Source organism: Hipposideros armiger, unplaced genomic scaffold (assembly GCF_001890085.2).
Source record: "Hipposideros armiger isolate ML-2016 unplaced genomic scaffold, ASM189008v1 scaffold_26, whole genome shotgun sequence".
In the NCBI taxonomy this organism is placed as follows: domain Eukaryota; kingdom Metazoa; phylum Chordata; class Mammalia; order Chiroptera; family Hipposideridae; genus Hipposideros; species Hipposideros armiger.
Window position 1 is genome coordinate 1,293,635 of NW_017731376.1, and position 6,000 is coordinate 1,299,634.

The 6,000-nt window shown below is 43.0% G+C and overlaps 1 protein-coding gene across 5 annotated transcripts in view; it reads left to right on the forward strand.

The window, feature by feature from the left end:
* The window catches only part of SGMS2 (sphingomyelin synthase 2), a 107,545-nt gene that overhangs the window by 26,021 nt on the left and 75,524 nt on the right, over positions 1-6,000 (forward strand). For 3 of the 5 annotated variants that reach the window (XM_019636076.1, XM_019636075.1, XM_019636080.1), the window contains exon 1: positions 3,874-4,169. The exons of 1 other annotated variant lie outside the window; for it this stretch is intronic. The gene's annotated coding sequence lies outside the window, so the exon portion shown is untranslated. Of the gene's footprint in view, positions 1-3,161; positions 3,755-3,873; positions 4,170-6,000 lie in introns of those variants that run through there. One more of the 5 variants, XM_019636079.1, reaches the window with a different exon arrangement.

Genomic DNA, 6,000 nt, shown 5'->3' on the forward strand with positions numbered 1-6,000 from the left:
TCTTGTTCCAGTTCAGAAGTAGCATGAACAATTACATTAATAAAATATGGCACATAGTACATTTCATTTACTTTTCTGAATACCCAGGACAGTTTAATTAGAACATTTGTATAGTAGTAATAACAATAAAAAAGATAGTCCAAGAGAAAAATGTAAAAACGTTACACTAAACTGTTCCCTAATTAATAACTAGGCTACCAGATTTCAGATTAAGTACAATACACACACACACACACACACACACATGCACAAGCACATACTTGTTTTTGGCACATCATGGAGCTACTAATATGATAATTGTGAGAAAGAGCACATGATATAGTGCTGCATTTAAAAAAATCAGGATAAGTATCATATGTGTGATGTTGTTGAAATTATCTGAAACAATAGAAATCTAAGAAATGTGGATCAGGCACCAAGATGTTAACAGTGGTTTTATTTTTCATTTTCCAGTTGTTCTATAATGTGGCAATTTTACCTTATATTTTGATAAAGTTTAAAATAAACATTTTAAAAACTAAAAAAGTAAGATTATTGTCACGTCAGAAGAATTATATCAGTGTAGATGCAATTTAAGGAATGGTGGTCAAAAGTATGAACTTTGGGGCCAGAAGGTCCTGATTTTATGCCTTGATGATGCCACTCACTTGAGTGTCATCTTGGAACAATGACAATCCCTTATCTTTGGTTACCGCCTATGTAGAAGAGGTCATTATGAGTACCTACCTCAGAAGGTTGCTCAAAGGATTAAATGAGATAATATAGGTAAAGCAATTTGCATAGTTCCTGGCATACATTAAGTGCTCAATAAATGGTAGGTGTTTACTCTTCGGATGGGCCTGGCACAGGGTGACTATCTGAAACCCCCAAACCACAGGGTGAGCAGCTTTATTCTCTAGTTGTTCTGGGTGTTATTGTCTCTCCAACTAGATAGTGAGCTCCCCTATGTCATGGACTCATTGAATTACTGCCTCCTAAGTTCCAATACTGCTTGTGTTGTTGTTTTTAATTACAAAAGTAATGCAGGCTCATTGAAAAATAGTCCAGAAATACAAGTTTCCCTGTCACACTCTGTCCTTCTATATTTAATTGCCAAGAAGTAATATATAATTTGGTTATGGATTTTTCAGAGGAAGTGGCATTTGTTTTACAAAAATAGCATGTGTGTGTGTGTGTGTGTGTCTGTCTGTCTGTCTGTCTGTCTCTGCTTACCCTTTTCATGTAACAAGGACAGTTTTCTAACTCAGAGCCTATGGAACTACTTTTTTTATTTTATTGCCTACATAGAATCCCATAACATGGAGTTACTTCACTATTGGTTTGTTCTTTAAGGTGTATTCAGTTGTTTATTTCACCCACTCAGTAATGACATGCCCTGCACCATGATGGATCCTGGGAAAATTTTAAATAATGCTGCAATAAACATCCATATGAAAATTTTTTAAAAAGCAAGCCTCCCCATTGCTGAGACATGTTTAGAAAGATATACATGGTGATTCTTAGATAAACAATGTGGGCACAAAGTAGAGATTCAATACACTTTTGTTGGTTGAGTGAATGACTTAGGTACATCCAGAGTAGGTGTTATTATAAGAGGTGGTAAATTCTACAGATATATATGTTTTCCTAACTTAATCAGTATGTTTTATCAGACCAAAGAAATATCTGTGAAACTTGATTTACAGTATGTATTTCTTTAGGAGGGAAAAAATGACAAGAACACACCTGTCAACTCTTACTCTCCTTAGAGCATTCAGCATTGTTATTTTTGGAGGTTGACTAATTAGGGACTTAGTAAACTTTGGTACATTGTAGGAACTAAAAGATGCAGTTATAAAGAAAAGAAAATCACCTCTCTGTGAGATGGACAAGTCAGTATTTTTTCAAAACAGAAATTAGTGAATAATTTGCTTTCTCATGTTGACAATGAACAGAATGGAAAAACGTCATGCAACCGAATCACAATTATACTATTACCTTTCCTGGAGGATAGTTACGTGGTATAATAAAATGACCTAATCATTTATTTCACAATATTTAAACTGAGGCCCAGTCGTAACCACAAATTCAGAACTATTATTCACTATGCCTCGCAGAGATCATCCTACAATGGAGCTGCAGGATTTACATCGTGCAACAATGCAGATGGGACGGCAGGCTTTGTTTTGATCTTTTTTACTTCATCCATGTGCTTAGGCCCAAAAGCCCACAACATCGTTTTTTAAGATCTGTAGAAAATCTTATTTACACCTATCTCCATAATGTCCAAATATTTGGGTCATAAAGTAGGGGGTAGGTGGAATATTCACCCAAACTTTCCTGTGGCTGCACATTATTAGTCCCTCCTAGTTGTCAATGGACAAGACACCCAAGCTTCTGATTAGGTCTGTGACTGTCTGTAAAAACTGTTGGCTTGAATTTCCATTTTCTTTGACTGCATCCTAGCAAACCAATCTGTGTGCTATTGCCTTCTGGGCAAAATGCCTGGGCTTTGTAAAATTAAAAACCATCATCTATTGTAAACAAAAAAAATAGAACCAAGGAAAATAAATTTCAATCCGTTGGTGTCTCTTCTGAGTGCATTTTCCACAATAATGATGTGGAACCTTTGGTTAACTTCAGGAGCATTTTCTTTTGGGGGAGACGTCTCTAGTAACATCTTACAGTTGTCTCTTTTGGGACTGCCCTGCGTGTTGTTTTTCTGTTACAGTTGTGCTTAATTACCATAGATAAATGATTGTTTACCCACGTGATGTCTGCACTAGGCACCCAGAGATGCCTTTGGATTATTTTTGTTGATTATATAGAATCACCCATAAGCCAGTGCATATCCTAAACTTAATTACTCTGTCCGCAGATAGAAATCAACAGAAAACATTTCTGTCAATTAAAGTCAATAAAGATTTGGCCAAATTCCCTCTGATTCATCCTAGTTAGAATTTCTGAAGCTACCATCCCTTACTTTGAAAACTGCCCAGCAGGTGTACGAATAGCAACTCCAAGAAATGTAGAACCTTGACCATTTTAAAGAAGGCAACACATCTTCTATTAATAAAAATATAATGCTTAGCTTATCAAAGAAGCCACACATAACCGCGTTGTGCCCAAAAACTGCGGAAAAGCTCAGTGTTCAGTTGAGCAAAGGACTCCTTCCCTGTTTATTTTGGTTACAGTTTTTTATCCTTACAGAGAAGCATATCAATTAACAGGCCAAATGACACGGTGGTTAGTCACTGAAGGGAAAGTTTAGCCTCATTAACTTAGAGCACCCTTCCAGCTCACACCTACAATTGCCACCCTGCAGACTGATGACTAACCCTTCCAGGCAACCCCGTGAGGTTTGGACGCCCACCTCTTTGACTTAGGCCCCGGCGACACCCTTTAAATAACCGCTGATGCCCCCAAGCCCACTCACATCGACGTCAGGAAGCAGTTCCTGAATAAGGCGAGGTGCGGAGGTGGGGGATCCCTTCCCAGCCCCACCTGAAAGTTGCTGGGAGTGACACCCAAACAACTTTCCCAGACCGATCTCTGTGGCTGCTCAGGGAAGTCAGCTCCGTCGCTCGGCTTCTAGGTCCGGAGCCAATCGGCCCTTCCTGCCAAGCCCCTCCCTTCCTTGCACCTTTAATGGCTGGGAAAGGGGAGGGTCGGCCGGGATTTTCTTCTTAAGGAGTCGCACCGGTTTTTCGAGCTCCCGCTCTGCACCTGGAGAGCCACGGCAGTAGGACCGGGCGCTGCCGCCACCGGGCTGGCGGTGAGTCACAGTTGGGAAATGGAGTGCGGGCGAGGGTGTGCGAGAATGAATGATGTCACGAGCGGCGGGCGGGGAGAGCGGGCCGCCGGGCCGCTGTAAACACTCAGCGCTGCGCCGTGGGCCGAGCCGGGAGGGGAGACCCCGCCCTCAGCGCGCAAGGAGCAGTCCACGGCTGCCGGAGCCCGCCCGGTGCTGCAGCGCCGCCGCGAGCGGCCTCGGGGTCGGCGGCCGCAGGAGGGACCCGAGAGCAGCCTCCCTTGCGGGGCCGTGGCGCGAGGGGGCGAGACCCCGAGCAAACTTTCTAGGGGATTCGGCTGGGGGGGTGGCTGCGGCAGCGGGCACCGTCCGCTAGCAAATCCTTCGCCTGGAGCTAGTGCCTTCGGCTGGGAGTGCCTGGAGCCCCGGCTGGGAGCGGGTAAGGAGCACCCCGAGAAGCTGGGGAGGAGGATGGGCTGGGAAGCCGCGCGTCCTGCGAAGTGCGGGGAGGGGGAAGGTGGATTGCCAACCGGTACGTGGCTCTAATTCGGCCACCACGCACCCCGTCACAGGGCATCCTTCTTAGATTTTGCCTGATAGAGAATGGATGTGTGGCTTCATTCTCCTTGCTCTGAGCTTTCAGCTCATTCATTTGCAACCATTTCGGGTAACTCGGTCCTGGCGTTGAAAGGACCCTTTAAACCATAGATTGTCCACAGCCACTCCGGAGGTCAGGGCTAAAGTTCAGGCGGTGGAGGAGGGAGGGGCTGCCTGTCTTTTTCTGTTTGAGAGGCACTTACTGATGATGTGTGAGCAGTAATAGCCCAGCTCTGGGCTGCCTACACTGAAACCTTCCAACGTTTGGCAGTCCAGAGCTGCTCCCCTTAAGGGAAGACTTGGTTTCTTCGCGCGAATAGGTGGGAGGGGAACTGTCTTGTCTTTCTGCGGAATGGCTCATCGTTAATAACCCGCGGCTGTGTCTTGAAACAACTCAGATGTCATGTCTAGTAATCTTTTATTTGTCAGCCTTTGCCATTCTTCTATTTCATCTTGCCTGCTCTGATATGACCTTAAAATTATTTTGACATGCATTTTAAATTTTCGAAGAGCTCTGTTTAGTGTCTCTAGGTTGGGTGTAGATTTTGAATTTAAACTTTTCAAATCCTTGGTTTCACTCCTAGTCCCATCTATGAACGGTGGGTTCTCAGTTATATTAAACACGCCGATCCAGTAAAATGGGACTATAACGACTTCAGAGGACAACAATGAGGATTAAAGCGCAAAAGACCTATCTTAATGCGTGGCCCAACAAATTGTAACTATAAGTAACAGTGTGTTCCAGCTGGTTTAGGCCATACCCAATTGAGTTTCACAAATTTTCCTACTTATACAGCTGATAGGTTTGCATGTGAAGTATTTTCTTTGGCTAGTTCCTTGGAAGATGAAGTGATATCTCCAGGAAGTTAAACATTTCAGTGCGGATACCTGAAAGATTTTGGTTTCCGCCTCCTGTTGAGGGAACTGCCATGCAGTGTTTAAACAGAGTCAGAGCAGTGGCTGAAAGTGAAAACTTGGAATTTAAAGGGAGACTGGGATGTGTGGAAAACGCTCTAACTTTATCCTTAACTTTCTTTTTCCTTTTAAAAAATAAGCTGTTCAAAATTCCCTTTTTATAGCTCTTTGATGATAGTCCAACAATCTCCTGGTTGAAGTGTTTTTTTATGAGTTAATATTTAATTTGGTTTCTTTAGTTTCGTTTTTAAATAAAGCTGGTTGACTTATGAACCTGGAGGGAAATGCTTGGACAGTTTGTTGCTGCCTCCTGGCCTCAGTTTCTCCTCTCCCAGAATCTCATAAGAGCCCCAGGAAACATTTGTAAGAAGCGTGAGGATTTGCTCAGGTGTTATTAAAACATTTGTTCTTGCCATATCTACAACCACCTCTAGGGTCAGAGGTCACGGGAGATTCCCCCACCCCCCTTTCCCCAGCGCCATTATAGAGAGATCTTGGGCAGTGGCCTCCAGAAAACTTGAGGCTGTCTGAATGGTGACTTACTAGCTGTGTTACTGTGAGCAAGTTACTTAAACTCTCTGGGATTCTTGTGGGATCTTAGACAAAATATAGGGAAAAATAGAAACAATCTTACATCAATTAAAATAGGCAATGGAATACAAGTGAGCACTTTTTTTGTTGTTAGTTTCAGGTGTACAGAACAATGCAATAGTTACCCTTTTCACCCTCACAAAGTAACAATCCCCCTCCCCCCATCT